Source organism: Periplaneta americana, chromosome 13, assembly GCF_040183065.1.
Source record: "Periplaneta americana isolate PAMFEO1 chromosome 13, P.americana_PAMFEO1_priV1, whole genome shotgun sequence".
In the NCBI taxonomy this organism is placed as follows: Eukaryota; Metazoa; Arthropoda; class Insecta; order Blattodea; family Blattidae; genus Periplaneta; species Periplaneta americana.
In genome coordinates, this window is record NC_091129.1 from 134,648,842 (window position 1) to 134,663,097 (window position 14,256).

Consider the following 14,256-nt stretch of genomic DNA (forward strand, 5'->3'; position numbering starts at 1 on the left):
ACTGCAGGCTAAAGCAGGGAGATGCACTATCACCTTTACTTTTTAACTTCGCTTTAGAATATGCCATTAGGAAAGTTCAGGATAACAGGCAGGGTTTGGAATTGAACGGGTTACATCAGCTTCTTGTCTATGCGGATGACGTGAATATGTTAGGAGAAAATACACAAACGATTAGGGAAAACACGGAAATTTTACTTGAAGCAAGTAAAGCGATCGGTTTGGAAGTAAATCCCGAAAAGACAAAGTATATGATTATGTCTCGTGACCAGAATATTGTACGAAATGGAAATATAAAAATTGGAGATTTATCCTTCGAAGGGGTGGAAAAATTCAAATATCTTGGAGCAACAGTAACAAATATAAATGACACTCGGGAGGAAATTAAACTCAGAATAAATATGGGAAATGCGTGTTATTATTCGGTTGAGAAGCTCTTATCATCCAGTCTGCTGTCCAAAAATCTGAAAGTTAGAATTTATAAAACAGTTATATTACCGGTTCTTCTGTATGGTTGTGAAACTTGGACTCTCACTCTGAGAGAGGAACATAGGTTAAGGGTGTTTGAGAATAAGGTGCTTAGGAAAATATTTGGGGCTAAGCGGGATGAAGTTACAGGAGAATGGAAAAAGTTACACAATGCAGAACTGCACGCATTGTATTCTTCACCTGACATAATTAGGAACATAAAATCCAGACGTTTGAGATGGGCAGGGCATGTAGCACGTATGGGCGAATCCAGAAATGCATATAGAGTGTTAGTTGGGAGACCGGAGGGAAAAAGACCTTTAGGGAGGCCGAGACGTAGATGGGAGGATAATATTAAAATGGATTTGAGGGCGGTGGGATATGATGATAAAGACTGGATTAATCTTGCACAGGATAGGGACCGATGGCGGGCTTATGTGAAGGCGGCAATGAACCTTCGGGTTCCTTAAAAGCCATATGTAAGTAAGTAAGTACTAAAAGATTAACTGATTAATAAAAGCTAGACAGTTTATTGTAAAAGTTAAGAAGAGAGAAGCATTTCCTTTATTGATTAAGTAAAAATTAAACCTACTCTACGCAGTAAGAAAATATTTAATAATCTTGCTTTTGAACGCTACTAAATTCCGACAGTCTCTGATGTCACTGGGTAGGGTATTGCACAAGCGCGAGAGCGAGATTGTGTATGATGATGAATACGATGATGTCTTATGTGTTGGTATGGCTAGTATGCGGCTATTTTGCTTGCGAGTGAAGAGATTATGATATGATGACAGGTAACTGAAACGGGAGACAAGGTAGGTAGGTGTAGAAGTGCGAAAGACTTGGAAAAGGAGAACAAGAGAATGAAAATTTCTACGTTCGTTAAGCCGTAGCCAGTTAAGAGTTTGTAAGGATGGGGTAATGTGGTCAGGGCGACGGACATCGCAGACGAAGCGAACACAAGAATTATGAACACGTTGTAATTTTTGCGACTGGTTGACATTGAGGTCAGTCAGTAGAAAATCTCAATAATCGAAGTGGGGCATTACTAGTGTTTCCACTAGTATTTTCTTGAGTGATAGCGGAAGGAATTTTCGAATGCTGTTTAAGGAATGTGGTTATGGAAAGCACTTTTTTGGTAATATGGGTTACTTGGTTATTCCAGTTTAAATGCGTATCAAAGTAAACTCCAAGGTTTTTAACACAGGAAGCAAAAGGGATTGTGTCGTTTAACTTGACTGGAAGAGCAGGAGTAATATTGCATAATAGACGTTTATGTCCCACTAGGATTGCTTGTGATTTTCTTGCATTGAGATATTAATCAATTAATAAAAATAAAACGTTCTTAAGCTACAGAAAGTATAACAAATCATTATTGTAAATAAAATTACAAAAAATAAAAGCACAATCATAAAGAAAATTAAACTATCTACAGTGCGATCAGTTTTGCTTTCCGCCGGAGTGTTTTGCCTATATGCGAGCGCGCCCTCGTTAGCCGGTTATCCAGTTGTCCGGGCATCGATGATTAGGGGGAGGGTAAAACAAAACAATCTAATCATACAACAATACACAAATAAATTTAAGAGGCTCATTATTTACCAAATTATTAAACGATGTGTTGAAACTGGCCGCCTTCATTCTCCACACATTTTTCGCATCTGTTTAGGAAATCATTCACCATATTTTCCAGAATTCAGTCACAAAATGTGCGCCTACGTATGGGGTCACCTGGCTGAAGAACATGTGTCATAGTTAATTTATACGGCTTGAAGTGCAATAATTTAGTAGCCTTTTGCACAGTTCTATATGAAAATCCCACTTGTTATGCAAGACGACGAAGAGATTTTCTAGGAGAATTTTCTAATCGATAACGAATGTCCTGTAATCTTTCTTCGATTAGAACCCTACGCTATTTTTAGGCTGAACACTTCCAGTTTCTTGAAATGTACTGTATAATAAAGATTATGGACTTTTACGATCTGGAGCGTCTACACTCGGGAATCTTTCTTGAAACCGTCTTCGAACTTCACTTGTTCCGGAGCCGTGCATCGAACCCGGGACCTTTGGGAAAACGCACCAAGGCTCTACCAATTGAGCTACCCAGGGACTCTACCAGACCCCGACTCAATTTCTCCCTTTATATCCACAGAGACGAAGTGGGCTGACAACCTTCACAGGGAGCTATACCGAGATTAGATTAACCATTTATACTTACCACCCAATTGGGCCAGCGCTCGCCGATCATGAGGTCCATGTAGTTATTAATTGTATTACTGACATCTCTTGCAGTCGGTCCTCCGTGAAGGTGAAACAACCGGAAATTTAAATGCAAGTGGGCTACTGGCACCGTCGAGTTGCCATAGAAGGCGGTAACGTTGTCAGACTCTCCGTGCACTTCAACCAGAAGGACTCTGTAAAATTATGTGTATACTTCTTTAATTAACGTTCCTTCAAAGTAAATGTAGGTCGAAGAATAATAAGAAGAAGAATAAGAATAAGAATAAGAAGAAGAATAATAAGAATAATAATAATAATAAGAAGAAGAAGAAGAAGAAGAATAAGAATAAGAATAATATTAATAATAATAAGAAGAATAAGAAGAATAAGAATAATAATAAGAAGAATAAGAATAATAAGAAGAATAAGAATAATAAGAATAATAATAATAATAATAATAATAATAATAATAATAATAAGAAGAAGAAGAAGAATAAAATAAGAAGAAGAATAAGAATAATAATAAGAAGAATAAGAATAAGAATAATGAGAATAATAATAATAATAAGAAGAAGAAGAATAAGAATAAAAAGAAGAATAAGAATAAGAAGAAGAATAAGAATAATAAGAATAATAATAATAATAATAAGAAGAAGAAGAAGAAGAAGAATAAAATAAGAAGAAGAATAAGAATAATAATAAGAAGAATAAGAATAAGAATAATGAGAATAATAATAATAATAAGAAGAAGAAGAATAAGAATAAAAAGAAGAATAAGAATAAGAAGAAGAATAAGAATAATAAGAAGAATAAGAATAATAAGAATAAGAAGAAGAATAAGAAGAAGAAGAAGAAGAATAAGAATAATAAGAAGAATAAGAATAAGAAGAATAATAAGAATAAGAAGAAGAAGAGGAATAAGAAAAAGAATAATAAGAATAAGAAGAAGAATAAGAATAAGAAGAAGAAAAAGAATAAGAATAATAATAATAAGAATAATAATAATAATAATAATGAGAAGAATAAGAAAAAGAATAAGAAGAATAATAAGAATAAAAAGAAGAATAAGAAAAAGAATAAGAAGAATTAGAAGAACAAGAAGAAGAAGAACAAGAAAAAGAATAAGAATAATAATAAGAAGAAGAATAAGAAAAAGAATAAGAAGAATAATAAGAATAAGAAGAAGAATAAGAAAAAGAATAAGAAGAATTAGAAGAACAAGAATAAGAAGAAGAAGAACAAGAAAAAGAATAAGAATAATAATAAGAAGAAGAATAAGAAAAAGAATAAGAAGAATAATAAGAATAAGAAGAAGAATAAGAAAAAGAATAAGAAGAAGAAGAATAAGAAAAAGAATAAGAATAATAAGATTAAGAAGAAGAAGAAGAAGAAGAATAAGAAAAAGAATAAGAATAATAATAAGAAGAAGAATAAGAAAAAGAATAAGAATAAGAAGAATAAGAAAAAGAATAATAAGAATAAGAAGAAGAATAAGAAAAAGAATAAGAAGAATTAGAAGAACAAGAATAAGAAGAAGAAGAAAAAGAATATGAAGAAGAATAAGAAGAATAATAAGAAGAAGAATAAGAAAAAGAATAAGAAGAATAATAAGAATAAGAAGAAGAATAAGAAAAAGAATAAGAAGAATAATAAGAATAAGAAGAAGAATAAGAAAAAGAATAAGAAGAAGAAGAATAAGAAAAAGAATAAGAATAATAAGATTAAGAAGAAGAAGAAGAAGAATAAGAAAAAGAATAAGAATAAGAAGAATAAGAAAAAGAATAATAAGAATAAGAAGAAGAATAAGAAAAAGAATAAGAAGAATTAGAAGAACAAGAATAAGAAGAAGAAGAAAAAGAATATGAAGAAGAATAAGAAGAATAAGAAAAAGAATATGAATAATAAGATTAAGAAGAAGAGGAAGAAGAATAAGAAAAAGAATAAGAATAATAATAAGAAGAAGAATAAGAAAAAGAATAAGAATAAGAAGAATAAGAAAAAGAATAATAAGAAGAATAAGAATAAGAAAAAGAATTAGAAGAATAAAGATAAGAATTAGAAGAATAATAAGAAGTATAAGAAGAATAAGAATAATAAGAGGAATAAGAACAAGAATAAGAATAAGAAGTATAAGAAGAAGAATACGAATAAGAAGAAAAGAAGAATAATAAGAATAAAAAGAAGAATAAGAAGAAGAATTAGAAGAATAAAAATAAGAATTAGAAGAATGATAAGAAGTATAAGAAGAAGGATAAGAATAATAAGAAGAAAAAGAATAAGAAGAATTAGAAAAAGAATAAAAAGTATAAGAAGAAGAATAATAAGAAAAGAATAATAATAATAATAATAATAATAATAATAATAATAATAATAATAATAGGAGTAAGAAAAAGAATAATAATAATAAGAAGAAGAATAAGAAAAAGAATTAGAAGAATAAAAATGAGAATTAGAAGAATAATAAGTATAAGAAGAACAAGAAGAAGAAGAAGAAGAAGAAGAAGAAGAAGAAGAAGAAGAAGGCATTCATTATTTCGAGAGGTGGCAGTATTCATCAAAACAAAGTCTGCTCTGAATGAAGGGGGAGAGCAACGGTGAACTGTGCAATGGTTGAGCTCTTTGGACTTTTTCCATTGCTAATTTTCAAAATTGTAGCACAGTGTTTGGAAGGGTGGATCTCTCTTCACGTCAGGTGAAAGTCTACTGTGGGGATCGTTACAAACAGCTAGCTGACTGATCGACGACCGTCAGGTAGGTGAGAAATATAAGGACGGAACACACGATGTCATAAGCTGTTGTAACGTGAACTATATACAATGAAAAGAAGAACAGAAATAATTCAGTGATTGTAACTAAACTATTATAATATGGAACAATAAGAACAACAAGAAGGAATAACAGACACGAATAATCAATATAGCCAAGAAATGAATGCTGTTATAAAGATCTTAATTACAATATTTTAGTGGTAACCACTAGTGTCTTGCAATCTTTGATCTTGAGAGAGGCAACCAAGACATTACAAAATTCGTCTAGTTTCATATGAAAAAGTAATCGCAAGAGTGGAAATAGTGAAATGATGAAACAATAGGAAAAAAAAAAAAAATGAGCGAGAAAAGAATTAAACTACTACGGGATTCTAGTTGTGGAAGAGTAATAAATAAGTGGGACCAATTAAACTGCTATTGCCATTTAGTGGTGCAATGAATCAAATTACTACTGCTTTCTAGTGGTGCTACTTCGTGCAATTTTGATGAATTTTCTTGATGTCCTGTTCGACTGTAGGTAGCCAAAATACTACCTTATTTAGCGATGATATGCAAGGAAAAAAGGAGAAACCCAAGAAGATCTGAAGAAGTTAGGGCTGTGACTGTCGGAACAAGATGAGGATAATGATTATTATTATTATTATTATTATTATTATTATTATTATTATTATTATTGATTTCTGACAAACGGAAGTTGTTTTTTTAGTGTGTTATTTTACGACGCCTTATCAACATCTTAGGTTATTTAGCGTCTGAATGAGATGAAGGTGATAATGCCGGTGAAATGAGTCCGGGGTCCAGCACCGAAAGTTACCCAGCATTTGCTCATATTGGATTGAGGGAAAACCCCGGAAAAAACCTCAACCAGGTAACTTGCCCCGACCGGGAATCGAACCCGGGCCACCTGGTTTCGCGGCTAGACGCGCTAACCGTTACTCCACAGGACGGAAGTTGTTAAATTTATAGGTTTTTATATGTAGATAAACTATCTTCTTCTTTTTCTTCTTCCCTGCAAGTATTAGGCCAAATGGCCTGTTACGATCTCACAGTTGAATTTTCAATCCAGCGCTTCTTTGGAACGACCGAGAGATCTCTTCCCGTTTGGACGATAGTGGAGCATGACTTTTGGGATTCTATCTCTATGCATGCGATGCAGATGATTTAGCCAGTTGTTCTGATAATGTTTTACGTGATTAATTACAAGTTCTAGTTGTAATTCTTCCATTATATCTTCATTGCGTTTGTGATCCCATTTCGTATATCCCGCTGTGTATCTCATAAATTTCATTTCATTGGCCGTTATTCTGATTTCGTCTTTCTTCCTCAATGTCCATGCCTCACTGCCGTAACAAAGTACAGGTCTCGCCAAGGTCTTGTAAAGGCGAATTCGAGTATGCCTTTGTACTAGGGAAGGTTTCATAATGGTGTTAATTATTCCCATTGTTTTGCTGTATTTAGAAATTTTCTGTGAAATGTCTACTTCATCGAAAAAAGATAATGTGTATCCGAGATATGTAAAATAATTTATCCTTCCTAATATTTTTTAATCTAAACATATATTGCTAGGCACAGGGTACTTTCCGCAGAAGGCCATAATTTTAGTCTTATTGTGAGATTTGAAAGCAGTTATGAAATTACTGCCCAACAGGTTTCCGGCCTGAAGGGGTATAAGTGGAGGGGTTCCCACCTATACACCATATAAACTATCATGTTTCAGGCAAATAGCACTATGTCATCTCCATATCCATACGTGTGCATATAATATCATAGAGACATTCTATTGCAGCATATCAATGCAAATACAGTACATTATATTAACTGCTAATGACACTTTGTCACCTATACTAACTTGTTATTTTCACTTTCGGCGCTCTTGTGGTCCAATACCTTGCGCCACTGTGCCACCATGTCGACAGTCTTCGACAGGACCTGTTGCGCCTGCTTTTCCCCATCGGACACATTTACAGGACCCTCGAAGAGGAACTGAACTGAGTCAACACGGAAGCCGTCCACACCGCGATCCAGCCAGAATCGAAGGACATTCTGTTCAAGGAACCAAGATACAGTATAAATTTACTACGCTAGATTATTATTGTAGGGCTCTGAGTTCTGCAGTCACAACTGGCCTACTTCTATGTTCATGATACAACGGAGTGGGCTATGGAAATTCAGCTCTCCTTGGCAACGGTTTTGTTGTTAATTGTTTTGTATCTTTCTGACGAGAAATAAACCTGTTCTTGCAAATCTAGTCTTTCAGGTAAGGCTCCCTGTAAAGCAGATTTGAATAATTTCAAGGGAAAAATTGTTCCGGGGCCGCGGAACAATTTTTCAGGTAAGGCTCCCTGTAAAGCAGATATAAACCTGTTCTTGCAAATCTAGTCTTTCAGGTAAGGCTCCCTGTAAAGCAGATTTGAATAATTTCAAGGGAAAGATTGTTCCGGGGCCGTGGAACAATTTTTCAGGTAAGGCTCCCTGTAAAGCAGAAATAAACCTGCTCTTGCAAATTTAGTCTTTCAGGTAAGGCTCCCTGTAAAGCAGATTTGAATAATTTCGAGGGAAAAATTGTTCCGGGGCCGTGGAACAATTTTTCAGGTAAGGCTCCCTGTAAAGCAGAAATAAACCTGTTCTTGCAAATCTAGTCTTTCAGGTAAGGCTCCCTGTAAAGCAGATTTGAATAATTTCAAGGGAAAAATTGTTCCGGGGCCGTGGAACAATTTTTCAGGTAAGGCTCCCTGTAAAGCAGAAATAAACCTGTTCTTGCAAATCTAGTCTTTCAGGTAAGGCTCCCTGTAAAGCAGATTTGAATAATTTCAAGGGAAAAATTGTTCCGGGGCCGTGGAACAATTTTTCAGGTAAGGCTCCCTGTAAAGCAGAAATAAACCTGTTCTTGCAAATCTAGTCTTTCAGGTAAGGCTCCCTGTAAAACAGATTTGAATAATTTCATGGGAAAAATTGTTCCGGGGCCGTGGAACAATTTTTCAGGTAAGGCTCCCTGTAAAGCAGAAATAAACCTGTTCTTGCAAATCTAGTCTTTCAGGTAAGGCTCCCTGTAAAGCAGATTTGAATAGTTTCAAGGGAAAAATTGTTCCGGGGCCGCGGAACAATTTTTCAGGTAAGGCTCCCTGTAAAGCAGAAATAAACCTGTTCTTGCAAATCTAGTCTTTCAGGTAAGGCTCCCTGTAAAGCAGATTTGAATAGTTTCAAGGGAAAAATTGTTCCTGGGCCGCGGAACAATTTTTCAGGTAAGGCTCCCTGTAAAGCAGAAATAAACCTGTTCTTGCAAATCTAGTCTTTCAGGTAAGGCTCCCTGTAAAGCAGATTTGAATAATTTCAAGGGAAAAATTGTTCCGGGGCCGTGGAACAATTTTTCAGGTAAGGCTCCCTGTAAAGCAGAAATAAACCTGCTCTTGCAAATCTAGTCTTTCAGGTAAGGCTCCCTGTAAAGCAGATTTGAATAATTTCAAGGGAAAAATTGTTCCGGGGCCGTGGAACAATTTTTCAGGTAAGGCTCCCTGTAAAGCATGAATAAACCTGTTCTTGCAAATCTAGTCTTTCAGGTAAGGCTCCCTGTAAAGCAGATTTGAATAATTTCAAGGGAAAAATTGTTCCGGGGCCGCGGAACAATTTTTCCCTTGAAATTATTCAAATCTGCTTTATAGGGAGCCTTACCTGAAAGACTATAATCTTTTCGCTGTAAGAAAAATCCTAATGTAAACAATAGCACGTGACTGAAGTGAAGCTTCATTGGCCGCTGTTTGGCGCCATAGATTCTCAGTACGTGTTCCCGCCTACTGTTGTACATTCTGTTTCATGTTAAACATTTCCCGTTACTCGTCAAGTAGGCCTAACCTCACTACTATGCATTCATTTGCTTAGGAAACATATACTTTATAATTATTATAATTAAAACTCATTTAACTTATTATATACATTTAAGACTATTTGTTTTTCTCCGCTTTTGAAAGGGTTTCCACTCTTATGTTTAATAACCACACACACCGAGGATGCAGAAGCCATACTTCAGTACCACGTGATTACGTGAACAACTACGAGCTCAAGTAACGCCAGCTTGTTACAAGAACATACTACCTCAGTATTACTGTTGGTATTCATCCGCGTTCATAGTACATAAAAAAATATAAAAGTAGCTTTTCTTTTACATAGCGTTTTACATATGAGTGAAGTTATGTTTCATTGTATTTAACAACTAGAATTCAATTTTTTTATTTTCAAGTAATACAAGATTATGATTTCCAAATACGAACTATATTCTCCTGCGTCATGTGAGTGTTTTGTCTGGGAGCCAATCACGGTTATGACAGCAACGTGCTTGTGTTTACATTATGATTTTTCTTACAGCGAAAACAGTATAGATTTGCATAAAAAAACGTCACTGTGTACGTTAACAGATAACCACAATTCCAAGTCACACAGTTTGTGTGCACTCGATGTGGGTCTCTGGCACTTCGTCAGCCCACGCGAGTTGTGTGGATATAAAGGAAAAAGTTGAGACGATGTCGGGTGAAGTTCCAGGGTAGCTCAGTTGGCAGAGCGCTGGTCCCGGGATCGATACCCGGCCCCGGAACAATTTTTCCCTTGAAATTATTCAAAACTGTTCTTGAGTTTCATTTACTCAGTATATTGTATTCTAGTTACGATATTGGTGACCCCGACGTGATGGAAACAGCGAACACCCACCAAGATACAGAGAAAAGTTCTTTACCAACTAGTAGTGGTGACAGAGTCGTTGTGTGTGCACAACGTATTGAGAAGCCTCCTCCATTCTACAAGGACGATCCAGATCTGTGGTTTGCAGTAGTGGAAAATGCAATATTGTAACTAGAATACAATATACTGAGTAAATGAAACTCAAGAACAGTTTTATTTCTCGTCAGAAAGATACAAAACAATTAACAACAAAACCGTTGCCAAGGAGAGCTGAATTTCCATGAACATAGACGTAGGCCAGTTGTGACTGCAGAACTCAGAGCCCTACATTATTTTCTCTACTTCCACTGAGTGCAAAGTGTTACTAGTCATGTGTGACACAATATGTTGATGTAATTTCAACCTCTAGAGCAGTGTTCACGCAGTGTGGATAGAGAATAAATGGAATGCAGTGTAAGCTTACCTCGTGAAGCTTTTTCTGAGTTATCAGTAGGGGGCGGATGTTGATGAAAAGTCATCTTCTTATTTTTCACATTAGGACGATGCCTATTAATATAGAAATCCTTTCTATGTTAATATCAACGTAAAAAATTAATTTCTTATATTGCATTTTTTTGCATTTTTGACGTTTTTGAACTAATAGGTTATTTTTATATTTTTTTCGGCATTTTTAGTCATTTTTAATACTTTGAAGAACTTTTAGATAATTTGGAATGCATTTTACTTTCTTCTTTACCGATACATCTGTTAAATCATTTTCTAAGCAAATAGGTCAATAGTAATTACCTACTGAATAAGTGAATAACAGTGAAGTTTGAGTTTTATAGTTTGGAACAGACTCTAAAGTCCATCCCTCATTCCACTGAAGACTTCACTTCGCACAACGGAAGTAATATAAAATGCTTGACAACAGCTTAGTTTAAGTGAGGGCTTTGACCGACCACCCCTGATTAAAACACATTGTAAACCCTCATTAAAATCTATAGTTCTTCCTTAAAACCTTCATTTTGTTGTATGTTCGTTTCCTTCATCTTAGCTAAATTCCAGGAAGTTGCCTCCTCTCTCCGAGATTGTCATTGAAACAAGGTGACTAATTTTTAAGTAGTTGCAGTGCAAGCACGGTAAATAATATTTAAATGTAATTTTCTTTTAATTTTGTCATTTTTCCATTAGTTTAAGGGCATTTTAATGATCATTTTAAGTAGATTTTTAGGTCATCAACATCCGTCCCCTAGTTATCAGTATTTCCAAGTTGATATCGATTTCTTGAATGAGATTTTTCATATGCACGTCCTCGATTTCATTTTTAATGAAAGAAGCAGCCGTTAAAATATGTCATAAATTCCACAAAATGTATAACCGAAACTGTAATAAAAGTTTTGTTGTATTTAATATGCAGAATCACCTCTTAAATTTTGGTGCATCGGTTTCCATATTCTTAGCAACTTTAAAAACTGCTTTCATATACAGAATGGAAGGAAACCGTTGCAAGAAAATTTAAGAGGTGATTCTACATGTTAAATATAACAAAACTTTTATTAGACATTTCCTTCGATCAAGCACCGTTAAGCAGAAAAAAAATAGTCTTTGCCCAATGTTGACAGCGATCTATAGCGGTAACGGCCCTAGAGAAATGGTGATTGCTATACAAGCAGGTAAAAAATAATCTGAGCAGTCAATGTCTTGAATCTTTTTTTTTGCAAATTAAACTGTTTAGCCATTAATTTACATTGAATAACAGCAAAAATCGTTAAAATAAATCTTTCAACGCAGCGTACTGTCGCGTGTCATCGATTGAGTACAGTAGAGGGAGAGGGGAAGGTAAGGAGTGCAGGCCGGGCTTGCTAGAGTAATATTACAATAGCCGTGATGTTGCGAAATGCTTCATGGGAACATAATGATTTTCTCTAAAACGGTGAATGTTAAAGAAAAATTTTTCAAACCTCTCATCTTGATCTACTACCAGGGGCGAATGCTAGTCACGAAAGTTAGGCTTGCTCTTTTATTCATAGAGGAAGATGGGAGGATATAATAATTCATAATTAATAAAAATAATCAGACCCACATAAATTAATTATGAAATCATTATGAGTCATGGATCATATTCGCTTATCAGATGTAGAAGTTCGATATAATACAACAAACATGGCCAACAAAACAGTTTATTTAGTTTTTTCGACCCTGCCAACCAATGCATATTGTTGTATTGAGCTGCACTGGACGAGCGCACATATTCTCTACAATGTCTGTCTTCTCTTGAATAGTCCTTCGGGAAAATGGATTTAATAATAAGGTTTCAATAACACACAATTCCGAACTCATTGCAATACTTCAAATTAATGTTTAAGAATTAATAATACATGCAGCAGCTAACATATTATGCATTCCGCTCATACAATTACATTGCATTCGCAAATCACAGCACATTCCCGCTGTCAATACTGCTCTGTGTAACGTTAAATAGTCGTTGGTGTAGCTCTCGGACCAGAGCTTCAAACAACACATAACAGAAGCATGTGCGCCTAGGACGGACCAAGGAGGAAGACACTTGCGCACATCATTTTCTCGCTATTTCTACGTCTTTCCTGTAGCTCCAAGAAACGAGCAAGCGTTGCGATACTTGCGATGTGCAACCTGCGAATGGTATTACGCCTATACAGTATTCCAAAAATCGAAATAAATTTTAATGTACGTAACGCCATTTTGAGAAATACACATCCTACGAAAATATTGGGCTTGCGCAGCAAGCATAGCATGCCCTGAGAAATCGCCCCTTCTACTACCAATTTCATTTTGGTGCAGAGGTTACCATCCACCCTGTATACATATTTCTATTATATGTAAGTCTCTAAATTAAACCCTACAACTTGTAAATGAATTCAAATGTATTAATTTTTGGGTTATAGATAATGTTTTTGTATGCAATTCAAAAAACAAAAGTTCATTTTTTTTTATTTGAATGCATGTTAAGTAATTATTTTACTCTGGTTCATCTTTCGAGTACTAGCTTAAGAAAACAAATTACAATAAAATTGGTGATATCATTCAATGATCATAAATAAAATGGGTTATTATGATACTTATGAAAAGTATGAGAAAGTATGTGTCGCCTTCGTACTTGTACGTACACATTTCACTAGGCATGGAAACCATCCAAGGTACATCTCTTCTGAATATTCCTTTGTATTGGCCAAATTTTATTTATAATCTTATACTGCAGTATTATCTATAGAAAGCCTTTAGCCAGCGATCCTTACGAGGTATATTTTACATAGACATGTTCTGTGTTAAAATCTGTGAGAGAAATAATGCGTTCACTGATGTTTATAGACTTACAAAGCATTTCAAAGTCGCATTTAGGAAATGTATATTATTTTATTTTATTTCTGTGAGGAATTGAACTGTTTTTATAGCTGAATTAAGGTAATTACTTTCATCTCCTCGACAACAGCAGCGTTGCGGTAGTTGAGGTCAGGCTGTTTGGGTTGGAATTGGTGTAAGTAGTACTGTTTCCTCTCATCCCGCCAAGACCAAGCGGAACCTTCTCCCAGCATGCTTCGCTGCAACAACGTTGAAAATTACAAAGCAAACCATGATCAGCGCAGTATGATCACAGTCTCGTATATACAGTCACGAAGCTCAATACGTAGTAAATATGCATCCTTAGATAGTTGCTAACCACTAGGATTGCTAATATCGCCTCATTACAGACAATGCGAAATAGTAACTGCACAGTCTATTGTTCCTAGCAACCTCACAACTCAGGCTTGGTGACTGTATAAAACTGTATACTTCTCAGGGATGGATTAATGAATATCCTGTAGTCGCAACAGAAAAATTCTGGACGGCGCGGCGGCAGAATTATTCTTGTTTGTAAGTAGGCCTAATACAGGGACATCATTTTATTTTTAATTCAATTTTTATTGTACCTGAGTTTTTGAATGTACTTCACTCCCACCCCTTCTACTAAGGAAGTTCCAACTCCACACAGAACCAAGACCGCAGATAGTAAGCAGTACTGAGTTACTGAGTATAGGCCTAGTACGTTCCAGAAATATGTTCGCGTTTTCCACTGACGAAAGAACTTTTAATATTGAATCATATTTTCGCACGGGTACTGTCCGTTTGCCTACGTCAC

At 35.1% G+C, this 14,256-nt stretch overlaps 1 pseudogene; it reads right to left on the bottom strand.

Moving 5' to 3' along the window:
* Positions 1-14,256, bottom strand: part of LOC138712452 (maltase A1-like) — a 46,103-nt pseudogene that overhangs the window by 12,420 nt on the left and 19,427 nt on the right.